This window comes from Bemisia tabaci, chromosome 3 (assembly GCF_918797505.1).
Source record: "Bemisia tabaci chromosome 3, PGI_BMITA_v3".
Taxonomy (NCBI): Eukaryota; Metazoa; Arthropoda; class Insecta; order Hemiptera; family Aleyrodidae; genus Bemisia; species Bemisia tabaci.
In genome coordinates this window covers 39,400,546-39,420,008 of record NC_092795.1, presented here as the reverse complement: position 1 = coordinate 39,420,008, position 19,463 = coordinate 39,400,546, and the positions used below count along the sequence as shown (strand labels likewise).

Genomic DNA, 19,463 nt, shown 5'->3' with positions numbered 1-19,463 from the left:
AAGATAGGATGATGCAGTCTGTTGAGGGTGTCAAAGAAAATAAAAAATCTCCAGGTGAAATGAGGACAGATCAGGAAAAACGAGCGAAGGGAAATATCATCTGGATACGCCTAATTTTAAAATAAATGTTTCTTTTACTTATAATAATTGTCACATATACAGAATATACACCCCATATCCTGAAAGAATGATGGGTCAATTCCGTCCTTTTAGGGAACAATGAGAAAATAATGTAAGCTTTTGTTACACGATGTGTGCCACTTATGCCCTTTTTGCAGCAAAAGTGTTTGTTGTCCGTGCATCTTTTTGGTAAGAGGACGATTTGCGTAATTTCCAATTTGCAAAATGTTTCAAGCAAGTCCAAAGGACAAAAATTTCCAGGTCCAGGAAATTGTGTCTTTCTGATTGCATCGATACATCTATTTCATCGATTAAGTATATTTGATGGGCTAATTTTTTAAAGCAATTCAATAATTTTTAGTCCAAAAACTGCCAAAAGACAAACAATTTCTGGGTCTCTTTTGGAAGAAGGACACAAAGTCTCTTAGTCCGCGACATTTCGACATTTATAAATTTGTTCAATTTACGCATTTTTACCAGTTGCGCGGAGTGAAGCGGAGCGCCGGTTTTTTAGTTTTATACCCTAAAAATGGTCCAACTTTCAACGTTTTTTTTACACCACTTCTCGTAAAAAAGAGAAATCATTCTCCTACCATATTTTCGTTTCCATACCACCCTAGGAAATGCTAGTCACGTGAATGGTGGAACATTGGAATTATTTTAGAAAAAAAAGTTGCACAGCCTTAGCAGCATTGCAAATCGATGGTGAAACTACCAGACCACGTATCTCGTTTGCGGTGTGTAAAAATCACCGCTCCCATTTTATTTTTTTGACGCGGAGAACAAATCAATATCATTTCTTCAAATTTCCACAGGGTTGTCTTCGCACGAAGTAAAAAAAACCACAGACATTTTCAAGAATTGACGTTGGATGGTTTTCTATTTAAAAAATAAGGTATGACAGGAAGTCTACAGCGTCGCAAACTGAGATACGTGGTCTGGTAGTTTCACCGAAATATATCAGCTCTATTTGCACAATAAAATCCAATTATCGAAAGTGGAAAATGCCGGACCGGTTTTTCTCAAATTTTCACCAGTTTCGACGAGACGAGATACATTGGAATAGCGCAGATTTAATGGTAAACCTATCCATGGAGTGAGAATATTCCGAAAATTCAAGGAATCGACTTGCAATAAATTGCAGGACCACGCGCCTATCGCCGTGAGACTCTCAGTCAGAGGAAACGCCCACGAGAGTGTGCACGCAACGAGCGCGGCCGTGCCACATAAGTTGCATAAGCTAGCGTGCTCAGGCGCTGTTGAAACTTATCAAACTGAAATATCACATCGAGTTGACTGGAATTCGCTGATAAGTGATCATCAAGTCCCATTTCCTCCCTCTCTACATTCGTTTCCTTTGGGATATTGTCCTAGTTAAGGAGTCCGCGGTGTTCTTGTCGGGAATTTTTCCAAACTTAACCGTGTAAATGAATTATCCTCCACTCTAAAGTTTCAAAAGACTCTGAGTAGTTCAATAAATTAACGCAGACCTCTTGGTTTCCTTCATTTTTAGATCCTATACAGATTGCAAATGTTCACGATATTATGCTTTTATGTAGCGTGAGAACTCTACGAAGGAAGAAGACTCGATTTTCGTAACATTTTCTTCAATTTTTAAGAACGTTTTCTGCATGAGGATACTTTTTGTTTTAAATTAAAAATGTAATTATCTTCACGGTACCTACTTTTATTGAAATTTGCAGAAAATTGGAAACGCTTCGCGCCTGTAGCCGTTGTGCGTTATGCGTTACTCTTATGCTTTATTAAGGCATATCGACGGTGTAAGTCGGCGATCACATGACTCGGTTTGCGACGTCGCAGCAGACTTCCTGTCATACTTTATTTTTTAAACGGAAAACTACTCAACGGCAATTCTTTAAAACGGCCGTGATTTTTCTTCTCCGGACGAAAAAAATTCTGCAAAAACTTCCAGGAATAATGTCAATTTGTCCTCCTTTGAAAAAATAACATATAGAGGCGGAGATTTTCAGACCCCGCAAACGAGATTATGTGATTGCGGACTTACGCTGCCGATATGTATAAATTATGATTCCTCATAGTATTTTGCGGATTTGTGTGAGAGTTATCATAAAACTTTTTAAATATTATTTTACAGGATTTTATCAACACATCGCACACACTTTACGGAATATGATCGAATTTTTTTCTATTTATTTCTTTCTTTCATTTTTATTTGAAATTTTAAGGTTTACACACAGCGTTTTAATTACTTTGGACATAACGAAATTGTGTGAAAACGTTTACTTCCTATAAAATTGTACATATGTAATTCTCCCTTGCGGGTGATATATTCGTACCAATTGAAAATTCCTAAGGTATGATTTAATTTTTTTTTTTTTTCAATTTCCTAGGTGCACTGTACAGATTAGATACATGCGCCATACTGTGACGTACAATTTCCCCACTTTTGAGTTAGTGGTATCTCTAAACGGATTTTAATAGCTCACGCCACACGTAGCAATTACCAACGCGCCTGAAAAAAAGACCTCAAGGGACGCCAAGGAACCTGAATATCTCGTTCAGTCTAAAGCTCAGGTGCTAACATACAGTCCCTCTGGATATCGACGGTGAAACTACCAAACCACGTATCTCGTTTGCGGTGTTTAAAAATCTACGCTCACATTTTATTTTTTGGAAGCAGACCAAATCAATATCATTCCTTGAAATTTTCACAGAATTTTCTCCGCGCGAAGAGGAAAAATCACAGAAATTTTCAAGACTGGACGTTAAATAGTTTTTCATTTAAAAAATAAAGTATGACAGGAAGTCTGCGACGTCGCAAACCGAGATACGTGGTTTGGTAGTTTCACCGTCGATATGCGAAACCAGTCTACCGTTGCACCTAGAAAACTTACACATCTGGCTTTCAGAAGTCATTCTCAAAAAAGAGACTTGACATCAGAAAGTTTCTTGGCAAAAATCTGTTGGGATTTTTCATTTTATAACCTATTTTATGCAGTGCATAAATTCTTGCAATTTCTCATCAAAGTCAGAATCTCCAATATTCCGAAACCATGCTTGCGGCCTCCGCTCCGCCGTAATTTCAAGTTTTATGGGGCCCTGTCACTGTTCGCCTGCAAAGTTTGCAACAAAGTATGAGGAAATATGTCGACATTTTTAATAAGAGCCTAATATTTGCCGCTATTGATCTATCGAGGGCAATAGACGTTTTGCTTAAATTTTTTATTTTACACCATCCTCGCTCACAGTTGCCAGACTGGGCTGAAACTCGATTCAGTCTTTATCCGTGTTCTTTTTAAAATTAGGGATTATCGTGCACGATTTTATCGCTCGCTCCTCATTTATCTCTCGGTGTTTTCGAAGAGCCGGTAGTATCTCGGAAACTGATCTCATGGGTGGGTTTCCGACTCAACACCCCTTTTGTGCCTTTGCGCGTCATCTTTCCCGGGCCTTTCTTGGGGGATGCTTTCATCAAGAGTTTCGATCAAAACTTAATCAAAAGCCGAGGAGCTCATTTAGCGAAACTGGGCTCAGCTGCATGTCACCGCCACCGCACATAGGCCGGGACCACGGAGTTGAAAAGCTCCGAGGGCTTGTCAATGAGGGAGTTAATAAACATGTTCAATTTAAGGGAAACTAATCAACACATTACCGTCCTTGAGTTTAGATGAAAATCTACGCTTGATCTTGAAACTAGTCTTGCTTATTTTTGAGATAGGTCAGAGATGCCCGAGCCTTAGACCCTAGCTCACATAAAATTCTTTTAAAAAAACAATAAGTGTGTTGTGTAAATGTGTGATCATGGACTCCTTCGAGAGGTTTAAAAAAGGAATTTGCACGACAAATTTTTGTTGCTGCATCTCAGTGTGTTTAATGAACTGCGTTCACAGTGTTTTTCATGATTTTTTCCGATATGAGAAACGTTGATTTGAAAGTGAGGAAATCTGCCGTCTTATGCCGTCATCAGGCGTATTTTTCATTTAAACAAATGCATTTTAGTAGACTAGGTAATTTAGTCATATTTTCTAATAATTGTTCATTTTAAGAGCCAAGGATATTCTCATTCACTTCACTCAGTAGTTTTTTTTAAAACATAAAAGTCTCAAAATTTTAGACACTTGCAAATTCTCCATTGTTTGCGAGTTTAATGTGAAGTGCAAATTCTAATTCTGCACTCAATATCGATTTTAAAAAATTGCAATATTTATAACATGTTTCGCGTGGATTTTGGTTAAAAATCGCACTTTTTGGTCGTGTTTCAATCCAAATCCCATCTATTGGTCCATTTTTCACCATAAGACCAAAAACAACCATTCGCCTTGCATCGCAGTTAATTTTGTCCTTTATTTGATTCATTTATTTTACAGCTTTTTAAACCCTTCGGACATCAGTATGTACAGGACTTGTCAAAATAAAAATACTTGAAATGAGTCTGCTAATTCGTGGCACGGCAGTTCAATAGTTGAAAGCGTCGGCGGGAGTTAGCTTTGACGTCAAGCAACTATTTTAACTCTCCGGAGGATCAAGTTGCATACTGAACGAAATGAAGGAGCTTTGAGGGAATCTGACAATTCGCGCTCCAGAGCTTAAACTGAGACTGTTGCGTGCCGATGCGGATGGCTTTTTTTTTACTTCACCGGATACTAAGTGAAGTAACCACCGAAATGAAAGCTGTTCAGGTAAATTAGATAATTATTGATCAATCAGTGGAGCGATGAAAACTAAATAATAATCTTGGGCAGCCCTATCAGTATCTTTCAGCGGGTCCTAGGCGTGTTCTCTCACTGCATAACTCCCAACTGAATTTATGTAAGTATATCTTTTTTTTAAAAACTTACATTAGGGAAAGTTCTGCTCGCATTAGATTTCTGAGTTGTAATTTCTCTCAGTTTTAATATATTTTCTTACTTCATATTCCTCAATTTTAATCCGCTCTTTTATTTTCCTTCGCTGTTTCATTTTCGTACCGCTGGTCCTGAAGCAAGTCTCGTTCGAAGTGAAGCTCCAAAGTGATGGCTGTTTGCCATTTAGTCAAATATTGCGCATCGATATCGATACCGTAAAAGGGTCGCTCTCCTTTGAGGGTAATTGATGGCAACACTTGGGTAAACATCCACCATTTTAGAGCTTTATTTATGAACGTGTATCCACTATCCAGGGCTTTGAAGATCCGCAAACCAGCGCACCACAGTATAAAATCTATCGATGTATTCAGCATCTATCTTTGCATGGAAAGTATATTGAGCACAAAAGGTACCATCTCTAATACAACGAGGATATTGCACCTTTACAGCCTCGGCTATGAGTGCTACTCTTCAGTCAATGAATCTATTCAGAATAAATAGAACCATCAAGTGTTCGTGAACCTATGCACCACAGTTAATGGTTACATCAAAAATCCTTGACGCGTGCTGGAGCCCCATTTTCGTAACTCAATGATGAATTTTCGTGATCAGGTAAGTTTGGTCATGAGGTGATTGCTCAATGATGTAGGACCTCCAAGCTAGTTTATTCCTAACCGCATCTGCACTTTCAACGCCCGCTCCCCGCTCCCGCTTGCGGGCTGATTGTTGACATTGATAGAGAATGCTGTAGACAAAGAGGACACAAGGGATATGAAGGAATCCTATTGGTGGTAGCGGCTGGTTGCAATGGACAAAGGGGGTAGATAATAGGCAAACTAACGGCAACTCACGAGAAAGCTTTTAGTTAGTCCATCATTTACCCCCGTACTCTATAAGAACCACCCATTTCAACCAATGGGATCTCTCCATACTCTCTATGTCCTCTTTGTCTATCGCTTTGTCTATCAATCTCAACAATCATCCCGCAGCAGGTGAGCGCGATTGATAGATGACAATTGACCGGGAGCTCAAAAGGCTGATTCTTGCAATTGATAGACAAAGCGATAGATGAATAATACAAAGGGAAGTGGAGTGGACAACGGAGGGAGGTAATCGACTAACTAACGGCAACCCACGAGAGACCGTGGACTGAAGCGCCATGTACCTTGTTATTGCATAGGAGGGGGGGTTCTTAAGGGGTGTATGCCCCCCCCCCCCGTTTGCCCTAAAAAAGGGAGGGAAAAAGGGAAGAAAGGAAAAAGGAAGGAACGGAGGAATGAAGAAGGAAGGGTGCTCATATTTGGCTATTTATCACTAAATTGGATTAAACTGTAAACTGGATTTTTGAAAATTCTCCGGGAAGCCCCCGACCCCCCTTCCGCCCACCTCATCTTCCCCCACCCTAGTACCCCCCGTGTGCATGCCCGCCATATGCCCGCCATAATTCCCTCCATTTGCTCCCATGTGCCCCCCTCCCTCCGTGCTCCCCCATCTGCCCGCTATCTGGAATTGCCATTGGGTGGTAGCGACGTATTTGTATATATCCGCAATCTCTGACTCTGATGTTATAATTCCAAAATTATGAAAATTCATGTTTCCTCGAAACTTCGAATTTCATCGGACGAAATTTGACAAGACCAGAAGGCTCATACGGCGTTCTGCCTTAGGACGGCAGGGTAGGTGCTGTTGAATTGGGTCGGAATCCCGCGGGTCGTAATTTTCCGAGGCGGAGCGACGATAGGACTGCTGATAGCCGCTCGGCGGCGGCGGCCGGCGCGGCTCAGCATCTCGCGCGAGTCGGCGGGCGAGCGGGACCCGGCCGCGCATTTGTTTACAACTCAGTGCGTCTTCGTCGCTTTCCTCGGCACGTCCACGTCCACTCGTCCGACTCGCTCCGAGTTCGAGACCGGGAAACCGTCACCCGTTGTCGCGTCCGTGCGTCGCGTCGTCGTCGTCGTCCGATTTTCGCGGAGATAGAGCCGACGACTTCCGCAAAAACATCCTCAGGTTTTTTCGGCCGGAATCGCAATTATCTCGGATTCGAACCTGCGTCGACCGAAACACGAGGGCTTTTCCATTCGTTACATTCCTGTCGTCGGTTTCGTCGAGAGACTGTTCTTAGTTGGTCGAGTGTCTCCACGTGGTTCGTAGTCGGAAGTTGAGAGACTCGAAGATTCTAGATCTGGTGCGAATCGTCCGAAAAGTCGTTGTGCGGGTTGCCGACTGTCTGTGGTCGGACCACGAGTTTTGTGTCGGATCGTATTTTTTTCTTCAGCACTGATTTTGCGTTTTAACCACCTGTGCGATGTGTGTTATCTCCCCTGTTGATTAGACGTTGTTTTCGTGAGGTTGATGTGGATTTTGGAGCCGGAAAATCGTGGGTCCCTGCCGTTCCGAGATTTCCAGAGGTAAGCATGCTTGAAATGGAAATTCGCAGGAAAAATTTCAGAACTTGCTACCAAGGGGACAATTTTTGATTATAATGTTACTCGTGCTAACAGAAATGCAGTTACCTCGCCTATACTCATATCGAAACATTTATTCATTACTTCCTTCTCTCATCTCATCCATTTTTCAATAAAATTCTCTAAAAATTTCACCAGTAAGTGAAAAATGAAAAAATACTGATGAATTCCCTCGATTGAAGAATACTTATACGATCCCTCATTCTTTAGTTGTTTACCGGAGAAACAAAAAAAGGGAGAAAGGAAAAGATGAAATGAAATGTAAAAGGCGAAATCTATAGGCATGAAATTAACTCATCTTCTCCATTTGAGATGACTGTATTTGCCTCTGAAAAATAATTGAAAATGAAGAAATGAATAATCGTGATTGGTTTTTTACCTTGAAAATAGTTCTCTTAATAAAGTGAACCACTGAAATCTAGTGTAAGCTTTGCTTGTTTCGCCATTGATAATTTTTTTATCCTTCGTAGGTTTTTTTTTAAACTTGCTTCAATAAGAGACGTAAAGATTTTGTAAGAAGTACCTAATGGGACTCCTCAAATGTTGTCATGAAGAGCTCTTTTTGGTTAAAGTTCAGGAGACGATCACTTCCCAGCCTCTGAGCCAACCCGTCTCTGTTTTTAGATAGCCCTGAATATAGATTTAATAATAGATAAAAACAAGACAAGGATAAAAGTGTCGAGCATAAAAATTGCAGTTCATTATTTTATTTTTTTAAATCAATAATGACCGAAATCATAACAGGTCGGCGGTAACAACCAAATGTCCAGTGACTAGGCATTAAGAGACCAGGAAACCAATTTTGTAAGTGAGTACTTAACGATGAGTAATAATGCATGCGACTTTAGTATGGAAGTGACAACACCAAGTGACTAGAAAAAGCCGCGCTTCTGATATCAAGAGCACGGACCCGTGACTCCTTTCTAGCTAGCATGTCATTTGATGGTTCCCCGCGCGACTGCCTTTAAAAGTGCTCGTAAAGGAAAAAAGACGACGGTTATAAAAATAAAAGCCTTAACAATAAGTCCACTTTATAACCTTGGAAAAGACTCCCAAACATCCTGGATCATCTGAAAAGACCGTGAAGCAGTACTTTTTGGATACTTCTTGGTATAAGTAAGATATGAAAGATAGAAACTTTTCAAGACAATGTTAGACATAATTGTTACATCAGGAGTAGCAGTTTATAAAGGAAAGCTTTGAACATTTTGGTGGTTGCAATTTGTCCTTTTAGGATTTCAGTTCTATTGTAGTTCATTGCTACCACTTGCTATGTCAGAAAACTCTGCTGTATGTTCAGTCGTTACACTTGTTTTCCAAATATTTATTTTAATGTTTTTGTTTTAAGATTCTTATATGCATCGACGCAATCTTTAAAAGTAAATGTAGGCACTAAACATGTACAAATCAATGTAGAATATTATAATCACCGATATATTGCTTGATCTTGCGCACATTATTCAAAATTTACAGGCCTGGTACTCACCGATGATATGATTTTAATTCTACTATTTCATTCATTTTAATGAAGTCTTAACGTATAGCAGGCAGTTGGGACTATTGAAGCCACAAAATTTTTTCATTTTCGATCGGGAATACTGTTGAAATGTCCAAAGATTTTTCATCAAATTTGAACAAATAATTGGATCCGAAAAAAAGGATTTCATAGTGATAATGATATTTCACGGAAGAAACATTTCAATGCCTTATCTTTTTATTTACAAAAAAAAAATCAATGTCTTAAATACATCAAAATTTGTTTTAAATATGAATTTTAAAGCTTTATTTAAGTCGTAAAGTAGAAGAAAAAAGCGATGAGCCACAACTTCATCAACAATGAGTAGTAGCTAAATGTTACAAAGGATCTCTCAATTTTCAGCGTCTTTCATGATATCGTAGCCAACCATTTATCGACTTTCGTTAAAGATTTGGAGAGAACGACTTAACGACGCTTAGGTAGCAAAAATAATGTGAGAATACTTCGAAACAACGGGCAGCACAGGATTTCCTGCCGCACACATGGCAGCTGCATGCTACGAGGGGAAAACCAAAACTCCTTCGATTTCCCGTATATGCAACACGGACATCCATCAAGCACGAATAGTTGCAGGCGTGCCGCGTGGTCATCATGCACTGTCTTGATACGTCGCGTCGCGTCGTCGCGTATTTTAAGTGGACAGATTCATAATACAAAACAAGTATGCATAAATGAATTTAATTCAAACGAACTATGATCATACACGGACAATAATTATTTTTTATTGAATTCACTCGCAGATAGGTCATATAATAACGCCAATACGTCCAATCTGCAAGTGCTAAGATTGTATTATAGCCGAAAGATTTTACTTTCCCTTACAATTTTGATTCAGATCACTTCACCGGTACCCCCTCTCCAACCCTAAAACCACTTTTTGCTAGTGAAGAATGGTTGTAGAACACATAAAATCGTAAAAACGTGAAATTAACCATACTTCAGGGGCGAGTCTTACAAGTTCTGTGCAGAGATGCACTATTGCACTTCTGATTTGTTCACACTCCTACCCATACGTGTTTAACGTGTTTGAGGTTTCGTTAACAATACGTGTTTGAGGTTCCGAAATTACATGAATCCAAAAAGTTCCACCTGACTTTTTGATGCTCAAAAATTGGAATTTGAGAGCGAATTTTGTTCAGACTTCGCATCGTTACCATAGTTTTACTTGAAATCATTATTATCTAAATTTTTTCAAAAACTGCACTTATGCGCCTTGTCTACCAAGCCCTTCAATTCATGGATAGCCCCCGACCCGACAAGTCGTCAAATTGCACTGATGAAGTCCGATGGAAGAAATTTCTCCGTGTCCGGTCCCGGCTGGGGAACGAATGAGCTGCTATTCTTCGATTCTAATCGCGTGTCTTAATTTCATTGGCGTGGTGTGGCGGTTGGGCGCCTCTCATCAACTTCGGCGCACGGTGGACCGAGTTAATGAGAGAGGTTGGACACGATTTAAAAACTGTAAAAGTATATATCTTTATCAATGTGAAATGTTGATGTTTTGAAAGTGGTTTCATTGGTTTTCTCGTCAAATTCTCTATCGAAAACATCGCTTAAAATTCAAAATTTCACGAAATAAACATGAAAGTTTGCAGTGTCCAAACTCTTCTATCGACTTGTTCCAGTGTGCGGCGGCCGTTGATTAGATTTGCGTGATGCAATGCGGTGCCGCGCAACTTTGGGCCCCGGCGCGGCGGTCGTGGGCCAACGTTAAATGGGTGCGTACACGCGTGAGCTCAAAGCGTCGCTCAAAGGGCGTACCTTAATATCCGCGTGAGCCCTGTCCTCCGTATAACTCCATGTTCTCTAGGGCTCACGTCGGAAAAGAGATACGTCCTTTCGTCAGGAGAAGGACGAAAGCAGTCAACGGCTCCCTCTCTTCTCATCCCAACGTCCGTTTCGACAAAATATCCGCCCTTTTCGCTCACTGTTCATCCTATCATAATAGAGAATTTGCAGGCGTCCGAAATTGATGAATTTCGTTCTTAAGTGGAAACTACTGAGTGAACTGAACCCGAGGATGCTCTTGGTTCATGAATTGAACTATTATTGGAGAAGATATGAAAAAATTATCTAATCTGCTAAAATACGTGTGTTTAAATGGGAAATGCCACCAGATGATGTCACTAAGCGGTGAATTTTTCACTTTTAAATCTATTTTTATACTATTTCCAATATCAGAAAAAAATTATAAAAAATACCGTGAAATCAGCTCTTAAGCACTTTCAAATGAAGCAATGAAAATGTTGAATGCAAATTCTCCATTGAACATCAAGATGTGCTGAAATATTAGTTTCACTTTTGATTATTAGCGAAAAACGGCATCTTTAAGTCTGGAAAAACATTTTAGCTGTTTATTAAAAAAACCTCTCAAAACGTCTAGTTAAAACGAGAGGTTCGTAAAAGTTCTTAAATTGATACGAACAAGCTTTACAATCCCCCCATCCTTTCTGCCAAAAGTTTGGTCATAATGGCGCCTCTACTTGTCAATCAATGACTCGTCTAAAAACTGAGAATGCGACAGTCCAGGGGAAAGGGAGCTTTAGTCTAAGAATAATTAAAATTGAACCATAAATGGTACCAAAAGAAAAACCAATAACATAAAACCATACGTCGGCGCCATTAATCGCAATTTTTTAAATTCCGTATTTCATGATCGGCGTGAGATAGGGCTGCCAAATTGTCGACACACACGGAACCGTTATTACAAGTTCCCAAAATGACACCAACTCGATTTTTTAAAACATGTGAGGCAGGTACCTTTTGGCTCTGGGGTACTGAATGGTAAAATGTCATTCAATAGAGATGTTGTATGTAGTAGATGATGTCAAATTTGCGATTTGACTGTCGATTCTTATGTAAAAGTTCGCGAGAAACACGATGGTGCCACTGGTTTTCTCTGAAATCACCTCCCAAGCTCAAAAAAAGCTCTCAAATTAAGGCCAAAATGGAGGGGATATCCTACGCTATCCTGAGAGTCCACCTCTACATCAAGACAAACTCTCCATGCAAAGATAGGGAGCAATACATTGACAGGGCTGCCACTTTATTTGGGGACCCTAAAAGTGAAAACACGGCATCACTGCTAATGTATTTGATCCCTATCTTTGCATGGAGAGTTTGTTTTGATGTAGAGGTGGACTCTCAGGGTAGCGCGGGATATTCCCTCCATTTTGGCCTCAACTTGAGAGCTTTTTTTGAGCTTGGGAGTTGATTTCAGAGAAAACCAGTGGCCTCATCGTGTTTCTCGCGAACTTTTACGTAGGAATCAACAGTCAAATCGCAAATTCCTCACATGCAACATCTCCATTTGCAATTTATATCGACGACCTGAAAATTTGGCAACACCTGTCAAAGCTGCAGAAGGATGCGTGTCACGCGAGCGGGAGCACGTCGCGCGTATTCGTCTTCCGGAAAGCGCGTCGCGGCGTCGCGACGCCGCGCGGACGAGAGCGCGGGGACAAGGGGCGAGGGCGGCAGGGGACGGGGGGAGTGGGAGGAAAGAAAATAATTCGATTGCATTCTGAGCACTGAGCACATGGCACTTACCTTGTTTGCTCCGTTTCGGGTGGAAATCATCAGCCGCCACCGCCACCGCAACAGCGCCCCAACCACCGCGACTTCTTTTGATGTTCTCTTCGTCGCCGTTGCGTCGGGTCGCCATTGTCGCCAGGTGGCTCAAACTTGTCATAAATTTTCTGTATTCGGACTTTTTACTTCAAAATGGACGTATTTATGCTAAATGGAACCATGTGCAAGTGGAAATACGGGGTGTCCAAATCGTCCTAAGAGATCGCAATTTGGCCAAGACTTCATTAACACTAGTGTAAACTTTTCCTAGGATCACGTTGATGATAGGCTAAGTCCACGAATTCCTTGCGAAGATACAACAAGAGGTGTTATAAATGTTGCGTCTATTCTGTATTTTTTGCAGTGTCGAGATGGTCGGTCTTGGGCGGAAAAATTGACCGTGGTGGCGATCCTCTGTGATTTGATCTTTTCGATGAATGACGTCATAACGAAAGCCCTTAGGATAGGTTGCTCTTACAAAAGCGAAAAGTGCACCGACGCACAGTGGATCGAGTCAATCGAGAAGTCGAAGAAAATTTGGAAACTTTGAAAGCTTATATCTTCGGAAATATGTAACAAAAAATTTCAAAAGTGGTTCCATCGGTTCTTTTCATGAAATGGACTGAGTTAAGCAGAAAGGAACCAACCCACATTTTGGAAAAAATTGAGTTATGAGTGATTTTGAACTCAACCACTGCTCTACTATCTATCGCCAAAAATTCAAAGATTTTGTTGGAGCAAATTTTGCAGAAATTGAACTTGAAGTTTATCTTTTACATTGAGTCTTATGCAGGAGCCAAACTTTAAACCTCTTTTTCTCGGTTCGATCTCGATGTGGCTTGGTTCCTTTCTGTTTAACTCCGTCCAAATATTCCCTCAGAAACAACCATGGTAATTAAATTGTGACGAAATAAACATCAAAATTCGTCATTTTAGTAAAAAATTTTGTGTCCGACCTCTTTTGATGGCTCGTACCAATGTGCGGCGTATGAATCTTCGGACTTAGTCAAATTTCTCTCAATTAAATGCGAATCATTCTAAGCTTGTCTTGTGAACATTTTTCTTCCAAATTTTCCGATGATTTTACCGGCAGTTTAATCTAAAGTATCTGGAGACTTCTGAGTAAAATATTCATAAATTTTATCCGAGATAAATTTTATATCAGTTGGATTTCGGCACCGTATGAATGTCGATACGGTGTTTTTCCGAGCGCACGGAAAAGTACTGCCGTGCTAAGGATTAACGCCGTATGAACATTCGAGATTTGCCAAATTTCCTTTCAGAAAACAGTTTTTTTTTTAAGAAAGTCATGAATATTTTTCCTTAAAATTTTCAGGAACTTTAGGTGAAATTGCGAAAAAAATTATCTGAGAAATTGGAGGAAAAATATCTACAGATCTTCCCGAAAATTCTCGATTTACTACAGGAAATTTGGCAACCCCTGAAGGCTCATACGGCGTTTTTCCTCAGCACGGCAGAGTAGTGATAATGGCGAAACGACCAGAGGAAGGCCGTGGCAGGAGCGGGATGCGTTTTATTTACGAGTAATTAAACGGCAGATGTCAATTACCCATAATGCACCGGATCCATTAAAAGCGCAGACGTTCGAAAATAGATCGGATCGGGGCGCGCCTCCCGCCTCACAGTGGATTCAGTCAATAGGGAAGGTCGGACAAAATTTAGGAACTTTACACGCATATAACTTCATTTATACAGAACTTTGAAGTTCTAAAAGTGACTTTATTGGTTTCCTCGTGAAATTTCCTCCGGAGGCACCCTTTAAAATTTAAAATGTGACGAAATATAGACATAAAAATCTGTAGTTTAAGTTAAAATTTTCATGTCCGAGACCCTCCACTAGTATCTTGGGCATGGTGGAAGCTTTTACTCTCGAGACTTCAGCATTCTACTGATGACTTGTCTACATGGTTGATGTTGACTTGTCTACATGGTTAATGTTGACTTGTCTACATGGTTGATGTTTAACAACGAGTTGACAGTATCGTTTTGCACACAAGCCGAAAATGGCCGAAGTTTGGGAAACTTGTTTGGCTCATGACGTCACCCGAAGCTCATCATCCACCATGTAGGTAGGCCAATAGCAAAAATTAGGGTGATGCCTGTTGCTCCCTTATAATTGTCCATAAGGAATTGTTGAATCCCTTACGTAAACTGATTCCTTCTTCGAATTAGCGTTGGATCGTCTACTCTCCTCACGCCGTCCATTGAGCGTCTGAAAAATGATTTTATTAGAATAGAAAGGATTTCATGTCCGACCTCCCTGATTGACTCGATCCACTGTGCGCCAGGCAGGCCGCGGTTCTATTCCCTCGCCTGGGTGCCATCCCATGGCCCACGGTGATGGCGATGGGTCGGGACTCGGGTGTCGAACTGACATTGACGGCGGAGCCTCGTCCAAGCCGCGATTTGACGAGTCACGCGCCCGCGGATCTGGCACGGGTCAACTCCGCCACCGACTCCAAGAACAATGCCCCCAGCCTGGGAAATCTCTTACCAATTCTAGATTTTTAGACGAGGGTGAATTGGGCCTCAAGTGCACAAATTTCGTTCTCGCGTCATTGGGCCCCCAAATTGTCAAATTGGGTCAAGAGGTGGAGAATGATCTTTCGTCGTTTCCCATAGAGTACCTGCATAACGTGAGAGTATTGCCATCTCTGTGCTGCTCTCTGATTGGTTCATCAGTTTCAGGTTATGATGGAGCTCCAAAGTTGGCTCAATGTAAACAAACCCGACGTAGAGGAATACGTACTATCTGCTGAGAAATGAATGATAATCATTCTCAAAGGTTAATTTTCGGCAAAAAAAATCCATTGAAGGTCGATCCGAGCTCAATTCAAATGTTGATCATAAAAAGAAAAGTTCTTTCACATCCAAAACCACGTCTTTATTTTATTATTTATTTTTCTTTTAAATTTTGGGGTCCTTAACAATATTATTTGGCGCCACAAGTGAGTTTGTAACGTAACTGCATACCTACCACTAGTGGCATGTCGCTATGCACAATCAGAAGCGCACTGTGGCTCATCGGCGCGCATTGAAGTTGGCCGCACGGAGTGTCATGCTACGCGCACGAATTGCAGCATAGCGGATCCGAATACTTTTAGTATGCGTGGGAGCAACGTTGGACGCCAGGCATAAGGCACACATGAGTCGCCTTGCGTATCATACAACCGGCCACTGCCGTTGCTCAAGAAGTTAAACAAATCTCTGAAAAGTAGATATCCAGAGGAAAAATAGCACGGGCCATGAGTCTGTCACACATGAGAGATAAATGGCTGTATTTTGCAATTTGGAACTACAATATCTGGCTCAAATTAGAAATGACGTATGTAATATAAGTTTTCCTGAGCACATGCGTGTTTTTTACGGATGGGCTAGAAATTGTAGCTGCTAATTGCAAAATCTAGATGTGGATAAACAAGGTGGGGAAATGGTGCTGGGTTCGCACCTTTCCGCGGGGAAATAAAGCCGAGAAATTCCAAAAATTACGATTAGAGTCAAGCAAATTTTAACGCTAATGAGAACCAGTATAAAGCTGAGTTACCAGTACCACTACAAACTTTAAAGAATTATTTTAATTTTTAGATTTTTTCGGCTTTGATTTCCCTGCGAAATGGTGTGGACCCAGCGTCATTTCTCCACCTTGTTACATGCAGTTTTCGGCCATTTTTTAGTGTTTTTTTTCGGATGTGGATAAATGAATAGAATATTCATAGGTAAAATTGCTCAATTATTACATTACGCCGTTACTCGAGGCCAATTCATCCAAAAGATTTGTGGCTGACACGTCCTTTTTTCTGCTTGGCTTGATTCGGCGCCGCAGAAAAAACTCGAATTTCTTTCCTCAAGGTTCCGGAAAATATATTATGATCATTCAACCGGACTCCAGCTTGAGTTTGATTACGCGTAGGTGGGATATGGAATTCAACTAAACCTTTTTCCCCTTCCGGCAGTAGCATAACGGAGTCTGGATTTGAAGTGAGCGACGCATTTCCACGAGAACGGTTTCGCGTAATTCAATACTTTCAATAGAATTAAGACATAAGAGAACTCGCCTCTCCAGAGAGTCTAGACCCGAAAACAGACTCAATCAAGAAATGGAGAGAGGAAAATAAAACTCACCGCCGATAAAAATGTTCACGGAGTTGCCTTAATTTTAGCTCTGAAACGGATTTATCCAGTGACACGCTGAAATGCATAATTCATGGCTGAATTTTATTTTCCAGGCTTTCGAGGAGATTATTCATGAACTGCTCAAAACTTCATGAGGATTAACGCGGGTCGAGTGATTGAGGGATGGGATGCTGTGTATATAACCGTTTATCTGTTGCATGTACAGGCTTCCTATTCTCAACCAATTTTTTCATCCCATAGAAAATATTCATGCAGGCTAGACTCCGTCGGTCAGTCTTTAAAATGGCAGCTCATATTAAAATAGGACCCAACAATCTATTTCGACATTTTTGGATCGATTTTCATTAATTTTGTAAAAGGATTCTTGCTAAAAAAAAGGATGGTGTATGATTACCTTTTCAAAGAGTGTATTTTGAAAAATAGAGAAAAGACCCATGCGATCAACTTTCTGCAAATTCACTCAATACATTCAGCAAATGAATCCAGAATCACATGCTGACTTTGGCAGCTGAATATGGGAGTCAACAGTCATTGATCAACAGCTGAAATTTTGTAAATTCGAGTTATTTCTATCCAGATTTGTATCAAATCTATTCAAATATTTAGACAAACTGATAACTACTTAGCTTCGATCCTCATTGGTGCCCTGAAATTTGCGCGTGACGCGCAGAATTCAGGCATGAACCGATAACTTCCACATTCAGCGTGTAATTCTGGCTTGAACAATTATTTTGATCATTCTTTCCAAAGTACCACGTGGGTTTCTAGCTCACACTAAAATTGAAATGTCCACAGTTCTGCCTTAGAGTACATAAAAAGTTCATACTGAATCTGATTTAAGAGGCAAGTAGTTAACTAAAATTAGGGATAATCTTACTTTCATAAGTTTCCATCCTGAATGAAAGTTTCAGATCATACCTACTGAAGCCAACGTCAAAAGTGAGGTTGATTCTAATGTTGAAATCTCTTGAGTAGGCATTAAAAAATGAGGTATCGCTTCTCAGTTGTGTTCAAGTTTTGGCTACCCATCCCAGAAACGGACTACATTTTGCAATCAGGAACTACAACCTCTGGCTCAGTTTATAAACAACGTATGTACCATAAGATTGCCTATGCACATGAGTGGTTTTACGAGTGATTAAGAAACTGTAGTTCCTAATAGCAAAATGTGGTCCAAATAACTGAAGAGGAATACGCACGAATCGCTCCAAAATTCGATAAAATGTCTTGTCTCGACTGTTTTTCATCTATCATTCACCTGTAGCGGTCACGAATTTATTTTATACGCTGAAAAAAAAATAAATAAAAAAAACTCCGGCCATGGAACTTGTACTTATATAGACATACCATCTCAGAAGCCGATAATTCCGGGCGTAGTGCCTGGAACAATCGAAGCTACGGCTCCAGCACCCGGAACAATCGAAGCTAAGGCTCCAGCCCCTGGAACAAGCAAAGTTACGGCTCCAGCACCCGGGGCTTTCGGCCGAGGAGCCCGGAACGGACGGTATGTCTATACAGCCCGCAACTTTTTTTTTTCAGTGTATGAGGAAGCATCTTTTATACTTCTGATAAAATCAGTCCTCAGGATGTTTTTTCACTACTCGAGGAGCATGCTAGTAAGAGAATTTATGATAACATCTGTGACGAATGATGATAAAACGAAACTGCGCTTCAAGAAAAATCCGTCGGTTTTGTGAGACCACGCAACGATAGGAGTGTACTCACCAGAAGCGCGTGCGGTTGTGCGCAAGAGTAATGCGAAGCTGCGGTTTCCGAAAACCGAGCTTGATTTGAGCAATGCCGCAGTTGTTTCTCGTGTGAAATAAGTCTCGGACGCGCAAGTCCACGTGCACGTCCCAAAATCTCAGAGCGGGCCACGGCTGCCAAGTATTCTCCCGTACTAAGGAAAAACGAAAAACGCCGTGCGAACATTCGAGGAATGCCAGATTTCCGCGTATAAAACATGGATTCTTGAGGAGAGTTATGGATATTTTTTCGATAAATTTTCAAAAACTGTAGGTAACGTTGCGCTCAAAATTATCTGAAAAATTGGAAGAAAAATATGTACAAATTTTCCCGAAAATTCGTGATTTACCAAAGGAAATTTTGCAAAACCTAAAGGTTCATACGGCGTTCTTATATGATAATTATACTTTATATTTATATATTCTGCATTATATATATTCTATAGATAATTTAGATCTAATCAAGGAGATAATTTTCTAAAAAATTAAACGGAAAATGTTCACGAATTTTCCTGAAAATTCATATTTAATCAAAGTTAATTTGGCAATTGACGAATGTTCGTCCGTCGTTTGTCCTTAACACTGCAGTATTGCCAACCAAAAAAAAGTCACCTTAACACACATAGAGCCTGCTCACAGAATACTTAACCCTTTAAAGGCGGGGTAGGGTGTCTAAAATGCACTCTACTGCATTTCAGGGAGAGAAGGAGAGTACAGGGCTCCGGTATGTTACGCGGAAGTCAGCGCATAGCGGAAATAATGAGAAAAATTGATAAGGTAAAAAATCTACGTGAGGTGGAATTTTTTCAGCAAAAGTGTATCCCAAAACGCTGATTCGAGGGGGAGAGAAGGCTCGAAAAGAGCGTTATGTAATGTTTTTTTTTTTTTTTGGGGGGGGGGGGGGCGCATACCTTTGTTGTGGGTGCGCGACGTGGGAAGGCGGCGGGGGAGGCAAAAATACGATTTCCAGCGTTACGTATTTTTGAATGGCGCCTGAGACACTTAAGTCTAAAATTCACGCGTCCATCGCAGTTAAGCAAGGAAC

General features: G+C 40.7%; 1 protein-coding gene across 3 annotated transcripts in view; it reads left to right on the top strand.

The window, feature by feature from the left end:
• Positions 1–6,737: 6,737 nt before the first annotated feature.
• The window catches only part of Ac78C (adenylyl cyclase 78C), a 257,078-nt gene continuing 244,352 nt past the window's right edge, over positions 6,738–19,463 (top strand). Inside the window, exon 1 of one of the 3 annotated variants that reach the window (XM_072298338.1) lies at positions 6,738–7,354. The gene's annotated coding sequence lies outside the window, so the exon portion shown is untranslated. The remainder of the gene's footprint in view (positions 7,355–19,463) is intronic. The other 2 variants (XM_019044443.2, XM_019044446.2) reach the window with 2 other exon arrangements.